At 44.5% G+C, this 21,454-nt stretch overlaps 1 protein-coding gene and 1 long non-coding RNA gene across 2 annotated transcripts in view; one reads left to right on the forward strand and one right to left on the reverse strand.

The window, feature by feature from the left end:
• COLEC12 (collectin subfamily member 12) overlaps positions 1-21,454 on the reverse strand; it is a 206,556-nt gene that overhangs the window by 65,896 nt on the left and 119,206 nt on the right. The gene's annotated exons all lie outside the window — the stretch shown is intronic.
• LOC138844042 (uncharacterized) lies at positions 294-8,825 on the forward strand. Its single transcript, XR_011379409.1, has 2 exons — positions 294-430; positions 8,522-8,825. It is a non-coding gene; the product is annotated as an uncharacterized lncRNA (long non-coding RNA).

The raw sequence follows: 21,454 nt of genomic DNA on the forward strand, positions 1-21,454 counted from the left end.
ACAAAGAGCAGAAGAGAAAGACCCAACTTCAGAGTGATCACAATTTATCCAGGTCAAAGCTCAAAACACTAAAACTGTGTCTAATGTGCCACTCAGTAGCAGCTCTCAGTGCCTGTGACAAGTGATTTATGGCCAAGGGGTCAGCTCACGGCAGGGGGTGAGGGGCTCGTGCATCTCCACGCACCATGGCTCAATGGAGAGCCGTGGCCGACCAGTGGGGAAGGTGGCGATGCAGAGGTCAGATGTGCAAGGGAGGAGCTCATTCATCAACCCGCCCGTGAGAGCACGCCTGGGCGGCGCACAGGACGGGAGCCATCTGGCAGCTTCGCTTGCAAGACCAGATTAAGAAAGCATCAGCATCAAAACCACAAAGGAGAAGATGAAGCTGTATTTCCGGAGGAAAAAGCAAAGATTTCTACACAAAGCTGAGGTAAGAGCTTTATTTTCTTTTTTCCCCAACGATGAAGAAAGAATCCTACTTCCCTTTGATTTATATTTTTAGCATCCATGCCTCAGCATTGGTACCTAACATGTCTGGCTGTGTCCTGTCTCAGCCTGCGGTTTTTCAGCAGTTTCCTGTGGCCCAGGGTGTACAGCAAACACTCCACTGCATGACATGGAAAGCCTTCCCCAGGGGCCCCTGGCTAACTCCCCACCTTCATCCTTCTGCACTCCTCCGCTCAGCCTTGAGAGTATCTGCAGCTCCCAGACCATGCTCCCATGTCTCCTGCTTCCCTTGGGTCTGTTTTTCCCTCTGCTAGAAACACCCAGCCCCTGCGTGCTTGCCTGGCCCAACTACACTCATCATCTGTACCCCATCTCAAAACCCGAGCTCCTCTGGGGAACCTGACTGCTAAAGGGTTCCGTCTCCCAGATGCCCAATGCCCTTGAGTGGCACCCAAGGATGTTTCTTAGTCCTCATGGTAATAGGTATTAGATCGGTATCTTTTCATCTTTTTCTCACCAGTGCCTAACACAAGAAGTACCTTGAGCTTGTGTTGACTATTCAGAGATCATTCATTTGAATTCTACAAGTGTAATTACCCATGCACACATACAACACAATGCCATCACCTCCTTTATCTCTGGAGTTGTGGGTTCTAGTGAGGACACTGCTATGAAGTTTCTGACCACTATTCCAGCAGTAGCATGCAGGCACTGGAACAGAGTGAGCTGCAGATCAGACATCAAGTTTGAAACTTGGAAATGGCTCCAAGGGCTCAGAGACCTCATACATACAGGATCAGCTTTATATATATATAACTATATATATATATATATAACTATATATATAATATATTTAGAAAAAAACCACTGTTCCTCAACAGTAAAGATGAGGGATATAAGTAATAATCAAACCTCAAGCTGTCAATTTTGCTCATAGACATTACATTTTTGTGCTCTATTAGTTACTACAGATCAGAGAAAACATGATATTTGTCTTTTGGGTACTAGCTTATTTCAGTAAGTATAACGGTTTCCAGTTGCACCCATTTTGTTGCAAAATAACAGGATTTCATTCTTTTTTATAGCTGGGTAGTATTCCATAGTGTATAGAATCTCCATACTATCTTCTATAATGGCTGTAGGAGTTTACATACCCACCAACAGTATATTAGGGTAACTTCCAACCCATCCTTGATAGCATTTATTGTTTTTTGATTTCTGAATGAGAGCCATTCTAACTGGGGTGAGATGAAACCTCACTGTGGTTTTTATTTGCATTTCCCTGACAGCTAGTAATCCTGATCATTTTTTCACATGTCTCTTGGCCATCTGAATTTGATATTTTGAAAAAAAAGCCTGTGCAAGTCCTTTGCCCATTTCTTAACTGGATTATTTGTTTTGTTATTGTTGAGTTTCTTGAGATCTTTATAGATTCTGGATATTAATCCTTTATCAGTTGCAAAGTTTGCGAATATTTTCTCCCATTCTGTTGGTTACCTCTTCACTTTGATGAATGTTTCCTTTTCAGTATAGAAGCTTTTTAGCTTGATGTAATTCCAATTTGTCCATTTTTGCTTTTATTGCCTGTGTTTCTGGAGTCTCTTCTAAGAACTCATTGCCTATGCCAATGCTTCCCCAATGTTCTCCTCTAGTAATTTAGATCCTTGATCCATTTTCAGTTGATTTTTATATAAGGTATGAGGTAGGGGTCTTGATTCAGTTTTCCCAGCATCATTTGTTGAAGAAACTGTCCTTTTTCCAGGAATTGATTTTAATCTCCCTTGTCAAAGATTAGTTGATTATAGATGCATGGATTGATTTCTGGGGTTTCTATTCATCCATTGGTCTACATGTCTATTTTAGTGCCACTACCAGGCTGCTTTGATCATAACTACCCTGTAGAATGTCTTGAAACCTGGTATTGTGATGCTGTTGGCTTTGTTTTCGTTAAGATTTCTTTAGCTATTTGGGGTCTCTTGTGTTTCCATATGAATTTTAGTATCATATTTTCTAGATCTGAGAATGTCATTGGGATGGCATTGAATCTGTAAATTGCTTCCAGTAATATGAATATTTTGATATTAATTCTTCCAATCCATAAACATGGAAGATTTTTCCAGTCTTCTTCTATTTCTTTCTCTAATGTTTTATACTTTTCATTGTAGAGATATTTCACTTCCTTGGTTAAATTTAATCCAAGGTATTTGATTGTTTTTGTAGCTGTTGTGAATGGGACTGATCTTACAAGTTCTCTCTTAGCCATGGTATTGTCTCTATATACAAAGGCTATTGATTTTTGTGTGTTGATTTTCTATCCTGCAACTTTACCAAACTCTCAGGCTCAGCTTTCAATTCAGGCTGTGTACATCTTTTGCCCGACAGATCAGAGTAGATAAAAGTGAGTGAAAGCAGAAAGGAGAGGCAGAGGGTTTTATGCAGAGAATTCCACCTGGTTCCCTTCCAGCTCTCTGGGCGACTGGCCCTGTTCAGTGGTTTCATCTGAAGAGTCATACATTATTTCCATCAGTGTTAATTCCATTTTTAATTAGCCCATTCCCCCAAGAGCCACAGAATGCCAAAGGTACTAGGATAAGAAGTTGAGACTTTTATTAAGTATCGAAAGGCCAGTGCCAACTCAGAGAAAGTCAAGTAAGGTAGAAGGGACCCTTTGCTTTGTAAGGGAGTGCAGACAAGAGCACATGTGGTTATTTATATAGAAAGCAATTTTTGAATCTGTCAGTTGTACTGAAACATGATTCTCCTCCATCACTCTGCTTCCAGTTTTCAATAAGTCTGGCATGAAAGTAGAAGAAAGAGAGATTTCCAAATTGCAAGTGTTCTGTGGTCCTGAAATTTGGTATACTTTGGATTCCATTAAAACTGTTCACTTCTCGTCAGGAAAATAATTGCTGAATTTACCAAGGCCAAGAACTCACTGGTAAAGTGAGTTAAAGCAGCATACAGGTCTGAGATCTCCTAGAGACCTAGAAAGTTAGCAATGCCATGGGGGAGACAGAAGCCTTCCTAGGAATTAGCAATACACGTCAGCAGTTATCTGTAATAAACCCATGACAGAGTTAGAATAGTGGTTTTATTATGCTATCCCCTGTGGGTTAAGCTGGCGTTGCATATGGCCAGAAGATTTTCTAGGGAAAAAATTTACCTTCAAATAATCAAAATCTTCCTTATAAATCACCTTACCTGTTCTAAATTAAGACTTCCTATATAAATCACTCAGATGCACTGATGAAAATAGTCCCTTTTTATTTCTATTTTTCATGCACAGTCAAGAATCCAGGATCAATTAGTTTCACGAGAATGTGGTCTGAGTCACTACTTGAAATGGTGAATAGCTCAACAGTAGAAAGAGTGTCTTTTTTTTTTTTTTTTTTTTGACAGGCAGAGTGGACAGTGAGAGAGAGAGACAGAGAGAAAGGTCTTCCCTTTTGCCGTTGGTTCACCCTCCAATGGCCGCCACGGCCGGTGCGCTGTGGCCGGCGCACCGCGCTGATCTGAAGGCAGGAGCCAGGTGCTTCTCCTGGTCTCCCATGGGGTGCAGGGCCCAAGCACTTGGGCCATCCTCCACTGCCTTCCCAGGCCACAGCAGAGAGCTGGCCTGGAAGAGGGGCAACCAGGACAGAATCCGGCTCCTGACTGGGACTAGAACCCGGTGTGCCAGCACCGCTAGGTGGAGGATTAGCCTATTGAGCTGCGGCACCGGCCGAAGAGTGTCTTCTAAGTGCTCTTCTCTCATCACAACTTGCACTGACCTAGTAAATACATAGCATGCAGGAATAGGATTGAAAAAGACTTTGAAAGGCTGGAACTCTGGAGCAAACCCAACATAATGAAATTCAATAGGGGTGGAGTCCTTCTTTACCTTAGCAGTATGGCATGGTACAAAGAGTGTGTGGCTCAAGTTTCCATCCTGATACCCTACTTGTTAGCATTTAAGTCCCTCTGAGCCTGAGTTTCTTAATTTGTAATCTAGGCATTATTACAACCATATCATGAGATTATGGTATACATTAAATGGGATTATGTACTTACAATGAATGTTATGAATGTGGCACAGATTGGGTCAATGTATAGTCATTCTCTTATGCTCTCTCCTTTTCTGGGAGGGTGTCTGCATGGAAATAGAGACCATGCAGTTTGGTCTCCACGTCTGTGCTGTGTCTACTTGACCAGAGCAGTCCCTAATGAGGAGTCTTTGGTTTTCCAGTATGTTCTGTGACTGCACCTGTAAAGTCTGCCTGATTCTGGAGTCTGCAACTGGGAAGCTCATTGCTTCAGTACCTCTAAGCCCTATAATCTCCTCCATCCTTAAAGGTCCACTTTTTAAATTAAAAAAGGAATTACCAAAATATAAGATCAGAATAATGACTTGGTAGCAGCATGAGTTAAAAATATTTGGGGAGTTTGAGTAGCAAGTGGGGTGGTTAATATGCAATGTGAGGAAGGGATGTCTCAGAAAGGTGGTGGATCTCCCCACATCTCAACTCCCTGAATGCCTCATCATAACATCCCAAGGGCAAAAATAATACAACATCAGCCAGAAACACAATAAAACATGGGCTCAGCTATCTTAGCGGTGGAATTTAAGTTATGATTATATTGGTTTTGTATCAATGTAAAAGAAAAATCAAGATAAAAAGTAAAGATCAAGAAACAAACATAAGTTCCATCTTATGGGGAGATCTATTTACCCAACAACAGAATGTCACTTCTCCTTCCAACACCCCTCAATCCTTCTGCACATTCCATATGTGTAACCATCAATGTCTGCGTAGTGAAGAACCCAGAAGACTGGTTCTCAATCTGGGCTACATGTGATATAATCAAGAAGCTTTGATAAATCTTGAGATTCAGACCATACCCTCATACTGTATGAGGAGGGGGTGGTGTGGGGGAGAAGCATGCATCCAGGTGATTCCAAGGTGCAGCCAATGTTGAGAATGCTGGTCCTACTTCCACTTGGAAGATGGGGACCATGTTGGGCCACAAATCTGAGGAAGGCTGGACAAAGATTGGAGCTTGTTCCAAGGAGCCAATGAGTGTGACCAGAATAGTGAGGACTCTAGTGTCTGTCACAGGACAAAAAGACATAGAGAAGGGGAGATGCGGGAAGTGCAGTCATACCTGGGAATACCTGAAGGACTGTCATGTGTAACAGGAAGCTGTTTTGTTTTCCCTGCATTGGAATCAAAGCATGGGACTAGGAGGTTCTGGATTTAAGCTCCATATAAGAAAGAACTTTCTTGTAAGAACTCTTCAGACAGGGACTTAGAGGTGTAATTGAAAGAACACGTGTAAGCACAAGCCAGAGGGAAGCCCTACTGGACAGAGAATCTGGAGGAGGACACCAGGCCCTGGACACAGGGACATAGGCCTGATGACCTCTAAGATCCATGTGACTCTGTGATTCCAGGGTTCTTTGATTCCAGGGGTTCAATGGCTAGTCACGCACTAATTACTAACATGGCAGAACACAGAAAAACACTTTGTTTAACTAAAGAGAACAAATCCATTGTAAACCTGACCAAATGGATAAATAGGAGTAAGCTGGGACATGGGAATAAAACCCAAGAAGACTGAACTGCCTGAAAGTTTTTTCCAACACTCTACAGTTCATTAGGACAACTCAAAACACAGCAGTAAAAGGCAGCCACAGTCAATGGACTTGCTGTGGCAGCTCTCCGGGAGAGTATCTGCTGATCTAAGAAGGCAGACACTCTGGAGGAGACTCCTGCTGTTTATATGGTTGTCCAAGTTAATTATCCCTCTACTTTCAGATGAAGCAAATGGTATTGTTTATCTAGGTCAAATATTTGGAGCTGACTCGTTCCCCTGACAATCCTATGAAAATACATAGTGTTGTCCTTTTGGGCATTATAAGAAAAGATTATGTTAAAATAGCATTTACTTCTTTATAGGCACAACACAGGAAGGCTTTATTTCTAAAGCACTCTAATTAGACCCAACTCTAAACAAGTGATTTAAAGCAGGATCTTAAAAAGAAAGACATTTTAGTGTCAATTGTTTCCATTTCTTGAATTCATGGTATATTTTTGTCTTTAGTTTATGGAATATGTTTCCCCACGAAGACGACGAAAATCTGGCCAGAGTAACCATTCTTTTCTTTTTTTTTTTTTTTTTTTTTTGACAGGCAGAGTGGAAAGAGAGAGAGAGAGAGAGAGAGAGAGAAAGGTCTTCCATTTTGCTGTTGGTTCACCCTCCAATGGCTGCCACAGCCGGCGTACTGCAGCGGACGCACTGCGCTGATCCGAAGGCAGGAGCCAGGTGCTTCTCCTAGTCTCCCATGGGGTGCAGGGCCCAAGGACTTGGGCCATCCTCCACTGCCTTCCCGGGCCACAGCAGAGAGCTGGCCTGGAAGAGGGACAACCGGGACAGAATCCGGTGCCCTGACCGGGACTAGAACCCGGTGTGCCGGCGCCGCTAGGCGGAGGATTAGCCTATTGAGCCGTGGCGCCGGCCAGAGTAACCATTCTTAAGAACAGTAACCACCACTGTGCATGGAAGAAAGCATGGGGCTCCCATAGAAGACAGGTGCTGATGTTGCTGCCGTGTCCCAGAGGAGTGTGAGTGGAGAACCTCTGTATACTGGGCATCTGGAGGGGATCTGATGCAAACTACAAAATGCTTCCTAATGGCATTTGCCAAACGCCCTTCAAAGTGGATCTCATTTTGGATCAAGTCAGTCAGAGTGAGCTGGGGCTAGAGTTGGGGTGGATAAATTCACCATAGAGGAAGTTGGGATGATCAGGGAACCTACCACAGTAAAAGGGAAGAAGACAGAGCAGCTCTGGTTTGGCCTTTGAGGAATGGAGCCTTCAAGAAGTTGTAGAATCACTGAGTTTATAGTTATAAACTTCCATCAGGCTGCATCCCTTCGAGCCACTTAGTCTGTTCTAACTAGTTCTGATGTATGTAACTATTGATTACCAGGGGTGCAATCACCAAGCAGACATGAGCACGCAGAGATGACTGGAGGACTGAGATACAGTCACTGCCATCTTGGAGTCCCACAGTGATGTTGGATGCTCAAGGTGCTTTGTGTGGGCCAGGAGCACGGGTATCACCTGGAAGCTTGCTAGAGCCTGAGCCTTAGGCCTCTGCCCAGACCTACAGAACCAGCATCTACATTTTAACAAGATCCCACACGATTGGTAGAGCCACAAGAGTTGCAGAAGCAGTGTGATGACAGACTTAGAGCCTTAATCGCTCATGTTTCAGATCAAAAGCTGAAGCTCAGGCCGGCGCCCGTGGCTCACTAGGCTAATCCTCCACCTTGCGGCGCTGGCACACCGGGTTCTAGTCTCGGTCAGGGCGCCGGATTCTGTCCCGGTTGCCCCTCTTCCAGGCCAGCTCTCTGCTGTGGCCAGGGAGTGCAGTGGAGGATGGCCCAAGTCCTTGGGCCCTGCACCCCATGGGAGACCAGGAGAAGCACCTGGCTCCTGCCATCGGATCAGCACGGTGCGCTGGCCGCAGTGCGCTGGCTGCAGTGCCCATTGGAGGGTGAACCAACGGCAAAGGGAAGACCTTTCTCTCTGTCTCTCTCTCTCTCACTGTCCACTCTGCCTGTCAAAAAAAAAAAAAAAATCTGAAGCTCAGAGACGTACTCAGAATCACACCATGAATTCACGGCAGCCAGGTCTCGAACAAATATGGCTTGATTCTTCATCTAGAAGGACTTGCTATAGGCAAAGAACCAGCATGGGAACCAAGGAGAGCAGAGAGGCCAGGTGTACACCTGACTCGGGCCTGGGTTTGAGGGGTTCTCCATGGGGTGAGGAGGTTCCATGGGCAAAGAAGGAGGGAGGCTACTCTATCAGCTGAAGGGTGAGATGCCAGGTTGCTGACCAGGTTCTCTAAGACTATTGTCTATGCTTTATAGAGTCCCCTGATGTTTCCAGTCCCGTACTCTGAAATGGTGACATGCTTGCTTCTGGCAGGTTAATGGGTAGCGTTGTCAGCACAGCTGCCTTTTATTGCCAATAAACTTGGATCCCTGAGAGCTGTGGCCTTAATTATTTGTTATTTCTTTTTCCAGGGGGAGAAAGTATGTCCTGCTTTTTTAAAAAAGGGTTTCTTGCATTAGGACAAGAAACTGAAGAACTCACTGAGGAATTTATCATGTGGCAGTGACCAGAAGAGCGTGTTAAGCAACAAAGGAGAGGAGGCTGCTGTACCTGTATACCAGTCTTTTACCTGCCTTCCCTCTCAGGCTCCCCGACCCCGCCACACTACAGACACATTTCCATGCTGAATGGGAAAAATTTCCATCTCTCTTTAAGGCAGAGGATGATCTGTCTCCAGTCTAAACCTCATGATTAAATTTCCACCAGTAAAACACCATGATTTCCCCATTCCACTAAAGAAATGTTTGGAAGCTGTGGTGCCATCGGGTCAGGCTTGAATGATGTTTTCCTGTGCGAGATTTGAGAATTGCTCAATATCTCATAGCACTGATTCAGACACAACCATATACAGTTGTGTAGCTTCATATCTCTTAAAACTAAATAGCTTGCTTTAGGCAAATTCAAAACCTTTGCTGATGAGACTCAGAGTTAAGTTCAAACCGTTTTGATGAGCGCCATCACCGTCTAACCTGGTGTGAATTTTGAAAGTTTCACTACCCTGTTGGGTTTATCACTTTTTTTCTTGGTGTATGACAAATACTACATAAAACAGAATCCTGCTGACTTTACTTTTCACATCACTAAGAGATATTCAGTTCAACCAATTTTTAGCTTTTGCCAATGTTGGGGATCTAGAGAAATCAAAGAGAAATTTAATCTATAGGAGAACACAATGGTATGTGTGTGTGTGTGTTTCAAGATTTACTTTTTTATGTGAAAGGCTGAGTTACAGAAGGAGAGAGAGGGAGAAAGAGAGAGAGGGGGAGGGAGGGGGAGAGAGGGAGAGAGGGAGAGAGGGAGAGAGGGAGAGAGAGAGAGAGAGAGAGAGAGAAATATGAATCTTTCATCCGCTGGTTCACTCCCCAAATGGCTGCAATGGCTGGAGTTGGGCCAGGCTGAAGCTGGGAGCCATGAGTTTCATCTGGGTCTCATGTGGCTGCAGGAGCCCAAGGACTTGGACCATCTGCTGCTGCTTTCCCAGGCACATTAGCAGGGAACTGGATTGGAAGTGGAGCAGCTGTGACTTGAACTGGTACCCATTTGAGATGCCAGTGCTGCAGGCAGTGGTTCAACCTGTTGCACCCTAACACCGGCCCCACAGTGGTTGGTCTATTTTAGCCAATAGTTTCAGCATCTTCCCCACCAAACAATTTATTGGATTGACTAGTAGTAGGCAGACAGATATAAATTTAGCCTTTCATTTCTTCCTTCTAGTCAAGGGGCTAATGACCTGTAAAACAATCCCAACTGGACAGCAGGAGGGGAAAGGAACAAAATGAACTTGGGAAAAGGCCATGCACGTAATTGGTCCTTGACAAAAAAAAAAAAAAAAAAAAAAAAAGAAGCTTCAATAGTAATTTTAAGGCTGTTAGGAGCCCTCAGCTTCCACATGGCAAGACATAGTAAACTACTTATTATGTGATATTGTTGCAGTCAAATACCACCTCACTTTAAATACAGGCCTTGTAGAATTGAACTGAGTTGAGGTTTTCATCAGTTATCTGTATAATCTTGAGCTGAATCTGCATAACTGGACTATCTGCAATGGCTCTTTGGCCACTCGTCCTAATTAACATCACTACTGTGCATGCTCACACAGCTTGAAGGAGCTAACATCATCCACTGACCTCTTCATGAAGAGGGTAGCTCACAATGTTTCCTTATTTGTTTGGATACCTCTAAATGCCAACCACACACTAATGAAGTCTGCAGGTCCCCCACTTTAATCTGCTGACGTCATTTCATTCACCACCTGTGACACACCTCAGAGCAGGAATGTCACAGAGGTGGGCTACACAGAACTCACAGTGGGGAAACAACTGATATATACCCAACAACGACGAGACTCCAATGGATCAGTGAGACACTCGAGGCAGCTTCTGCCACAAAACCTGATTCCCAGGAACACGAAGTAGATACGCCAGTAACTGAACTAATGATCGTGCTTATAAAATTCTCACTTGCTGCTGATCCTTGCTTGAACAAGGAACCCTTGGAAAACACGCACCTGCCCCGCGCCCAACAGGATCAGTTGAGTTCCATTTTCAACATGAGTAAGTTTTTCTTTGGAATCCTCCTGCCTCCATCTCTGCACTGCTTTTCTTCTTCCTGAGCACACTGTCCCTGTCCCCAAGTGTGCTCATGTGCCTGACAGCTAGCCACAGCTCCTCCTGTGGCACCCTCCTGCTCCATTCTTGTTGGTCCACAGTAACTCCTCCTGCTCCTTTAACCTCTCTCTCCTGTGGTGTGTCTAAGCCCAGCACCGGAGGGAGAGCAAGCTGGCTGCATTACTCATCATTGAGTGTGAAGCTGGGACCACTCACCACAACTCGTCCATGGCTAGTGATGATCGAAAGATGAGCTTACGGATACAACGGAGTTCATACTGATAGAACTTCAGCCAATGTGATTTTGCAAAAGAAGTTATTTCAGGCAGAATGAGAAAAGAATGTTCAAAAAATAGGCTACACATACATCCTGGCCTCTTTATTCACTGGTTCCTCATTGGAGAATTCAATCAACCTTGGATTGAAAATATTTGAAAAAAAAAAGCCTCTGTACTGAATATATGCACACATTTTTCTTATCATTACTCCCTAACCAGCACGTTAAAACAGCCACTTACATAGCACTTACATTGTATTTGGCACTGTAAATCATCCACAGATGATTTAAAGTATGGGGGAGGATGTGCATTGGTTATATTCAAATAGCACTACATTTACTCTTATATAAAAGACATAAGCATCCACAAGAAGTTTTGAAATCATTTCCAGCAGGCTCTGAGGGACAAATGTGTGTCCACTTCTCTGTCTCTGTCTGTATGTCTCTCTCTCTGTCTCTCTCTCTCACACACACACACACACACACACACTGCTACAGACTATAATAGGCTAAGCCTCTGCCTGCAGCAACAGCATCCCATATGGGCACCAGTTTGTGTCCTGGCTGCTCCTCCTCTGATCCAGCTCTCTGCTATGGCCTGAAAAAGCAGTGGAAGATGGCCCAAGTCCTTGGGCCCCTGCACCCATGTGAGAGACCTGGAAAAAGCTCCTGGCTCTTGGCTTTGGATCAGCTCAGCTCCCACAATTTCTGCCATTTGGGGAGTGAACCAGCAGATGGAGACCTTTCTCTCTCTCTGTCTGCAATTCTACCTCTCAAATAAATCTTTAAAAAGAATATTATGCAGCAATTAAAAAGAGAGAAAAGGAACACACCCTACACTTATATATATTAAAATGGATCTCTCCAAGACACCATAACATCAGGCTCATTTGGGCTTCTAAAATCTCACCAAGAGGTCACAAGTCAAGCCATCCCCAGTCTTTCCCCACTAAATGGGACTAATCCAGACACATTTGGCACCACCCACAGACTCAGCACAGCCCCTCCTTAGAATGCAGGTTCCTGGGTCTGACCCGTGAACATGAGAATCTTCTCTGTGGTCAAAATCACACTCACAGATCTCACCCAAATGTAAATTTGTTTTCTACTGTGTATCCACAAGACCTATCTACAGCTTGCTGATGATTTCCTTTTGTTTTCATTTTTGTTCTAACCAAGGCCAAAGATAAGATCCTGCTGGATTAAGAAAAAAAAAAAAACCAACACTAAAAGCACAAGTCAAAAGAGCAAAGCACTCTGAGACTTATTTCACAGGGTGCCACCTCAACAAGAGGCAGTTCTCAAGGCATTTCCCAGGATGCCATGGGGGGAGGGAGCGGGCATTCACGTGCTTCCCAAGAGCAAGCCTCAGGTGCTCCTGATACCTGGGACGGGAAGCTGCCCAGCTGCCCAACACTAGGGTGTTATGGAATCGGGCTGGCCGACGCCTCTCTTCCTGTGAGCCACTTCTGAAGGAGGTGCAAAGGCAAATCTGAATTAGACCCTTTCAAAACAGAAATTACTCTCTGGGACTCAAAAAAAAAAAGTGGGTGCTTTTGGTATATTCCATGAACGGTTTCAAGGCATTAAGGATAATTCAGCAAATGAGTCTTTTCTGTGCTAAATGACCTTTAAATAACCATGAAAATGACTCCATGGGTGCATGCATTGAAATCCCTGAGAACAAGAAGATCCTGTTTTCCTAACGCCCTTGTCGCAGTCTGCAGCAGGTGACACAGACGTGGGACTCTCCTGGCCTGCTGCAGACACTGTCCTAACAGAAGGAAACTTGTGTGTTCTGTGTGTGAGAAGTGACCACGCAGTGGTTTGGGGAAGCTGTGTGTCCACAGGAACTGGTTCTGTTTTTATTTTTACTGTTGAATCTGAATTTCTGGTTTTATTGCTAAGTCATTTCTTTTGGCTTTCCAAACCAAACTCTCAGGCTGGGCTGTCAGAGGGTCTTGTTCCAATCACCCTAACATGAACTTGGTCTCTAACAATATGTAGGCTTATAGTGAAGAAGGCTACTTGTTGCGTAGCCATTTGTGTTTTGCAAATCCCACCTCTGTAAATCCCAGTGTCTTGAGCCGAAGGAGATTTAGATGACACATTCTCTTATTTTTGGAGCATGTGCAGGTGCCAACTGAAATGGAGTGAGTGGAACTGTGTGTGCCCAAACAGAGAAAAGAAAAGGAAAGAACATTCGGAAACATTTTCCCCTGATCATTTTTGGGGCTGGGTTGCTTTTGGAAAATGTTGGCAAGAATTGCATCAGAGTGTCTATTTTTCAGTGAATACCCACCCAACCTGTGCTGTGTGACCAGGTCCACCCACATGACTGAGATCTGGAATACCCCCTCCCTGGCTTTAAATTAGGGGGTATTTTAGTGCCACCCTGAGTGCCTGTGGCTCTCTGGTTTTAAGCACTTTGATTGACAGGGAAAAGAGTCCTGTCTTTTGGGACACTAATTTACACCTTAGTAAACTGCTACTGCAGAGATCCACGTCCCCATTTACTTCATATCTTTGCATTTTGAGGGAAAACCAAGAGAAAACAGTCAATAGCCACTACTTCTATTCACATCAAAGGAACTAGTCAGCTTTTTAGATGTGCACTGAAAATGTATGCAGAAGATAGCAATAATCAATTTCACTTATGTTTAGTACTCAGAGAAGCAACTGTCTTTAGGAGTTCTAGTTCATCCTTGTATTTACAATGAGTAAGTGCCTTTGGGAAAATTTGGCTGTTGAATATCAGTAAGATTATTTAAAGTCTCTACAATGCTGGTAAAACTAACCTTACATCACATTGATAACATACATATACACACACATGTGGCAATATAATTTGCAAGTTTGGTAAATAAAGGAAAGAACAAATTCTTACACTGTCTATATCTGGGGCCATTTATGTGATCACCAGCTGCTATGGGAGTCTGGTGGCTATATATATTATATATATATTATAACCTATAATTCACCTTCTTTAGAGACGTCAGGTGAGCATGGAAAAGTAGAAAAATAAGCATACTAAATTTTTAAAAAAGATTTATTTATTTGAAAGACAGAGTTACAGAGAGAGGTAGAGACAGAGAGAGAGGTCTTCCATCTGCTGGTTCAATCCCCCAAACGGCTGCAATGGTTAGAGCTGGGCCAATATGAAGCTAGGAGCCAGGAGCTTCTCCCACACAGATGCAGGGGCCCAAGGACTCGGGCTATCTTCTGCTGTTTTCCCAGGCCATAGCAGAGAGCTGGATTGGAAGTGGAGCAGCTGGGACATGAACTGGCACCCATAGGTGATGTCTGTACTGCAGGCCCGGGCGTTAACCTGTTGCGCCACAGCGCCGACTCCTATACTAAAATTAAAAGACCTAGGTTGCGGGGCTGGCACTGTGGCATTGCGGGTAAAGCTGCTGCCTGCAGTGCCAGCATCCCATATGGACAACGGTTCGAGTCCCAGCTGCTCCACTTCCTTTCCAGCTCTCTGCTATGGCCTGGGAAAGCAGTGGAAGACGGCCCAAGTCCTTGGGCCACTGCACTTGTGTGGGAGACTGGGAAGATGCTCCTGGCTCCTGGCTTTGGATCAGGGCAGCTCCAGCTGTTGCAGCAATGTGGAGAGTGAATCAGCAGATGGAAGACCTCTCTCTCTCTCTCTCTCTCTCTCTCTCTCTCTGTGTGTGTGTGTGTGTGTGTGTGTGTCTCCTTCTCTCTCTGTGTAACTCTGACTTTCAAGTAAATAAATAAGTCTTTTTTTAAAAAAAGACCTAGGTTGCAATCCTGGTTCCTTTACCCAACATCCACACCAAGTCACTCAATTTGTAGTTTTCTCATCTGTTTGAAGGAATTATCATCAGTCCTGGACATGGTTTTTCATTAATTCAAATGAGTTACTGGATAGGAATAATGGACATACAGTTTATAAATTGTATAAACTAGGGCAAGCATTTGGTGCAATGGTTAAGACATCACTTGGGTTGCCTGCATACCATATCAGAGAGATTGGGTCCAAGTTCTCACTCTGCTTCTAGGTGGGCTTCCAGGTAATGTGTACCCTGGGAGGTAGTAGCTGATGGCTCAAGTACTTGTGTCCCTCCTACTCATTTAGGAAAGACTCAGATAGCATTCTAGGCTCCTGGCTTTGGTGTTAACCAGCCCTATATGTTGTGGGCATTTGAGGAGTGAAACAGCAGATAGATCTCTGTCTTCGGCTGGTGCCATGGCTCACTTGGTTAATCCTCTGCCTGGGGCACCAGCATCCCATATGGCACTGGGTTCTAGTTCCAGTTGCTCCTCTTCCAGTCCAGCTCTCTGCTGTGGCCCGGGAAGGCAGTGGAGGATGGCCCAAGTGCTTGGGCCCTGCACCCTCATGGGAGACAGGGTGGAAGCACCTGGCTCCTGGCTTCTGATCGGTGCAGCGCCGGCCATAGCGCGGCCATTTGAGGGGTGAACCAATGGAAGGAAGACCTTTCTCTCTCTCTCTCTCACTGTCTAACTCTATCTATCAAATAAATAAATTTAAAAAATCTCTGTCTTCTAAACAAATAAATAAACAAATACATCTTTACATAAAAATGTGGATGTGTTATTTGTTTGGAAAAATTTACACCCTTTTTTAGCTCCTGTCTTAATAGGCAGATGTCACAGCCTTCTGGGACAAAAGCAAAATGATACATGCAAGTGTGTGCATGTGCGTGTGCATGCACACACACACACATGCCCCCAGCCCCTGTTTTTCACCTACATTTGTGCTTCACACAACTGCTTTATCTACTAAAGGAAAGGCCCAAATCACAAGAAATGCTCAGCTCACAGCTTTGCTTCTTATAACCCAGGGGCTGTTTATGCGCCCAACTTCAGCCTAGAGTTCATTGCAAGACACTGCCAAGTTAGAGAATTTTACTAATGCCCCAACCCAAATGCCAGGTCAGTTTGAGCTCGATTAGTGCAGAATGACCAATGACTTCCTTTTCATGATTAAATATCTTTGGAAAAGATTCCTTTGTTATATAACGCAAGATTCAAACTCTTTTGTTTTTGAGGTCTTTGCAATGAATAGAAGCTTAAGTTCACTGCCTGTTGTCTACCACATTTTAAGAGCTCTGTTGTAAGAAATAAAATTCATGGATGGTTGCCTAAAAGACATGAAGAATACCTATTCCTCCAGATACCTTAAATTGTGTGCACACATTGAGCCAAAGCAAGTAAAAGCAGCAGGCTTAGACTGAACCATTCTGGCCCTGTGTAGAATGGCTTTTACTGAATTACACTTTGGCACTACGCCACTGGCTTGCATTGCGGGACATTACAAGAAACAGTCCTAAAAAAATCACTAGCATAGGGAGTCTGTGGAAGAAATTTCCACTGTTTCCCACATTCAACTTTTGACGAGAATTAATGGAGGAATTTCCCTTGACTCTGAGTTCCAGGAGAAGCCTGTTTCTTGAGTCATTGGCTATTTTTCTTATAGATACAGCACATTTATTTATTTCTCTTTTTGCTTTGGAGTTTGGAAGCTCAGGGTCAGGGTCACATTCCCACCCCTAATAACTGTTCTTGACTATATATGAAGAACTGCTAATGATTTTATGTTCTTTTTATCTTTTATATTTCTGATTGAATTTTCTAATCTTATAATTTTTAAAAATATTTTACTGAAAAATTTTAAATCTTATAGTTTATAAATATGAATTTTAATCTTATTGTATATATCACACATTTCTTTTTTTTATTTAAAGGTTTACTTATTTATTTGAAAATCAGAATTACACAGAGAGAGGAGAGGCAGAGATAGAGAGAGAGATCTTCCATTCGATGGTTCATTCTCCATTTGGCCACAATGGCTGGAGCTGTGCCAACCAGAGCCAGGGACCAGGAGCTTCCTCCTGGTCCCAACATGGGTGCAGAAGCCCAAGGACTTGGCCCATCTTCCACCATTTTCCCAGGCCATAACAGAGAGCTGGATTGGAAGTGGAGCAGCCAGGATTCGAACCAGCACCCATATGGGATGCCGGCACTGCAGGTGGCGGCCTAACCTGCTACACCACAGTGTAGCCAGCCCCACAAATTTCTTTTTCTTCTTCTTCTTCTTTTTTTTTGACAGGCAGAGTGGACAGTGAGAGAGAGAGACAGAGAAAGGTCTTCCTTTTCCGTTGGTTCACCCCACAATGGCCGCTACGGCCGGTGCGCTGTGGCCGGCGCACCGCGCTGATCTGAAGGCAGGAGCCAGGTGCTTCTCCTGGTCTCCCATGGGGTGCAGGGCCCAAGCACTTGGGCCATCCTCCACTGCACTCCTGGGCCACAGCAGAGAGAAGGACTGGGAGAGGAGCAACTGGGACAAAATCTGATGCCCCGACCGGGACTAGAACCCGGTGTGCTGGTGCCGCAGGCGGAGGATTAGCCCATTGAGCCATGGCGCCAGCCACAAATTTCTTCTTTATGTACTGTGTGTTTCCATCACTTCTTCTGAATCTCTTGAGAACAAGTTTGTATTTAACTCACTAGCTCTGCATAAGGCTCTTCAAGGTTCCAATCTACCTCTCCAGCCATTTTTTTTTTTTTTTGCCATTTTCTTCCATGAATCTGCGATCCAATCGCACTGACCCTCATAATTTCTTGAATATTCCATGGACTTTCAAGTTATTCTGCACCTGCCTATGCAGTTTCCTCTGCCTGGAATACCCTTTACCTATCTCTTAGCCAAGTGAGATTCATAGTACTTATCTTTGTTCCAACTCAGCAGTGTGACACTTATTATACCTCAGGACACTACCCCAGCAGCACATCCCAGCACACATTGGTGTCTTCTGCTGGATCATAAAATTCCCTTTAGGCATATCATTTACATTTACCTGTGTATCCTGAGTTCCCAACATATAATAAATGCTCAACAAATGTTTGTAAAGTTAGCCAGTCATGAACACTCCTATTCTACTACTACCAATATGAAGGACTCTTCAGCACATTACCAAGGCTGACGACAAGATGCATTTTTTTTGACAGGCAGAGTTAGACAGTGAGAGAGAAACAGACAGAGAGAAAGGTCTCCCTATCCGTTGGTTCACCCCCGAAAGGGCCACTAAGGCCGGCACGCTGAGCCAATCCAAAGCCAGGAGTCAGGTGCTTCCTCCTGGTCTTCCATGAGGGTGCAGGGCCCAAGCACTTGGGCCATCCTCCACTGCCTTCCCGGGCCACAGCAGAGAGCTAGACTGGAAGAGGAGCAACCGGGACAGAATCTGGCACCCCAACTGGGACCAGAATCTGGGGTGCTGGTGCTGCAGGCGGAGGATTAGCCTAGTGAGCTGCGGTGCCAGCCAACAAGATGCATTTCAACATTCACAGGGCTTCTGCTGATGGCTTTCAGAGGCACAGGTATGGGTGGAGGTGTTTAAGATATCAAGGACGCAACAGTCCCTCCTTAGACTACAATCCTCTAACTTTCTTCTGGAGACAGGAATGCTGTGAGGTGTTTTATACTTGGTCAAATTATAGCTGCTTGATTACTGATGAGGTCAACCGCAAAAGAGCAATCAAATGAAGCTAGGAATACAGAAAAACATGCCTGATTCTGTTTTGAGATTCTATAGGATCGAGAAGAGGAGCTCAGAGGAGGGGTGCAAGGTACCTTGGTACTGAAAAAAAGTTAGCACCAGCAACCAGTCAGTCAATCAAGTTTCCAAACCCTGGGGTGGAAACAAGGCTATCATAGCCTCCCTTGCTCTTCTAGTGCTAGAACAGTGTTTCTCATTTGTTTAAGAATCCCAAAATATCCAGTGGATGATGCAACAGAATGTGAACATGGCATCACAGCGCTGACAGTAAAATTCTGTATCAAAACAGAGTATGCTCAACACACTAAGCAGGAATTTTTTGCATTGGCAATTTCTTGGTCTTGCTTTTTGTTTGATGTTTACTTTTCTTTGAAACTTCACTAAAACTAATGGGTTCATGACTGTTTCAGCAGGAAGACCACCGAATCCCACACCTTCATTTTACAAATGGGGCCCTGTCAAATACACTGGCTTGCCCATGCTACCCTATGAGTTGGCAGGGGAACCAGTATTTGCCTCCAGGCCCACTGTTCTTCCCATGATACCAAGCCAGCTGCCCCTTGGGAATCATCAAATGAAAACTGCATACAAATAATGGTACACATTGGGGAGAATAAGCCAGTTTGCTCATTCCCTCATTAGTGCCAACTCAGTGAAAAAAGTGATTCTAGTATTGAAGGCCTAACTGACTCTGTTAAATGTCTGAGCCAGTGATGAATGGGTACAGGGATGACAAGGGTTACAAAGAGATGTCGTATCTTCAAGGATGGCGATGGGACTGTTCTGCCAAAGAGTCTTAGAGAGCACAACATCTGTTGATCCAGGAACTGGGGGAAAGAGACAAGGTGAGTGACAGCCAAGGAGGGAAGAATGCGACAGAAGTCTAGGACTCAGACCTCACGCTCTGCTGACGATGGCATTATGCATGTCACTTGGCAACTCGCACATGGTATGCATTAGCAAAAAGCTATCAGGATTTTTGTAGCTAGGTTGGGTGGGCACAGGGCTTTCAGAACGGTTCACAATTCTATTTAGAGTGTCACAGGGAAGGCAGGAGGCACTGCAGCCCTTGATTCCTGCCCAATAGGCCTTCTTGTCCCATGTTTGGGAGGCCGAGGGTGTCCCTAATCCCCAGGCGTGCACAGCACACACGAAAGACTCAGGCGAGGGGGGACTGACTCAACCACTGGGAGCACCAGACATTCTTGAGTTTCTGATTGCCTTTTTAAACAACAAAAACACGGATAATAATCCTTCCCAGAAAAATGTGAGGTTAAAAGTTTAATCTGAGTTCACAGCACATGCATTCCAAGAGGGTACTGTACTCAGGGGAATTACTCACCTAGAGTTTATATAAGTTCCGAGGCGATTAGAGTCAGCCGACAAATTGGAGCCAGAACACGTTTACATTTAGGGCTTAAAACGTAGATTCCTCTTAGAGGAAGAAAGAAGGGGGGGAATCACCCACCACCCAATGTTTCTTGTTCAAGGGAGCAGGCCCCATTCAGTGTCAGCCCATCATCTCAAAGAGCGTGGAAGGTGCCCGTCCCTGAATCCCCTGTCTGTGGCTCTTGAAAAGCACATGTCACATCTGCTTGCTATCAGCATTTATCTCACAGCTAGTGACCGACTCACTTGGAAAACTCAAAGCACATGTTTACTCCTGTTGAGGAACCAGCCATTATGGTGCAATTTACCGGCCCTCTGCGACCCAGAGCACACGGCACGTGGAGACAGCGGCCAAGGAGCTGGCCTGGGCTCCCTGTGCGGCTAGGTCTGATTACTTTACTACAGGTTTGTAAATGGAGACAACACCCTCTGCAGCCTCCTGTGAGCTCTCCTGTCACTTCCCAGCCAGAGTCACAACTAACCCTCTGCTTCTTAGCCAGCCTGGGAAGGTAAGGACTCCAACACCGGCATTCTCTAGAAAGAGAGTGGCAGCAGGGAATGAGTAAGAAACACAGAGCTTTTTAGTATCTGGGAACAAATGACATTTAGACAATAATTCAAAAAGTCCTCATCACCAAACAAAATCGATACCCGCACTTTCTCCAAGTCCCCACCGACTCACTTGCACCAAGTGTCTCCCTCAATATCACGCATTTTCCGTGAACTTTTTGAAGACTCCTCATACTTGTATATCTCCCAAACTCGTTATTTACTCTTTCTTTGACAACTTATAAATTATCTACCTAGGCCATTACCATTACTTCGTAGTTCAAGGCACAATATATACTTTGAGTGAGATTTAATATAATAATTATAAATATGAATTTTCATCACTATTTCCTAGGTAAATTTTAATACTTCTGAATGATTTGGTTTTTGGCCAACTGCTTGGCAAATCAAATCAGACCATGGCTGTTTCTACCTGGTAACGGTGGTTGGCTGGCAAAGAGTCTGGGGGAGGGGTAGCAGAAGGGCTACCATTTCCATTTTTGCTTGTTTGGTTTCCAGGGTGCCATCTTCAATCCATGGTTCTTTCACAGTAGTCTTTCTAAGCCATATGCTCATTCTGTGAAGGCTAAAACTAGATAAGACAACCAGTCAATTCATTCAACCAGGTACAGATGACCAGGCACAGTATATGCTCTGTCCTTGTTTTGGAGACAAGACTACAGATTGGCCCATTCAGTTAGGGCTCACTCATGCCATCCAGCCTGGAGCAGAGGCAGAATGCTTGTGGGCTCCAGGAAACACTTTCACAGTTGAGTCCACCTGTACCTCATTTCTGGTTTTGAGTACTTTTTAGAAAGGGAAGGGAAGTTGCAGGTACTAAATCTGTCCAGATGTCTTAAATCCTTCCAAAAGGACGGGGTCTAGCTATCTTATTTGCAACTAAGTAGAGATGCGTGCCTGTTGCACACATCTGTGCCCCACAAGCGCCTACTCTGAGAAGCTAGGGAGGGCTCT

Source organism: Oryctolagus cuniculus, chromosome 10 (assembly GCF_964237555.1).
Source record: "Oryctolagus cuniculus chromosome 10, mOryCun1.1, whole genome shotgun sequence".
In the NCBI taxonomy this organism is placed as follows: Eukaryota; Metazoa; Chordata; class Mammalia; order Lagomorpha; family Leporidae; genus Oryctolagus; species Oryctolagus cuniculus.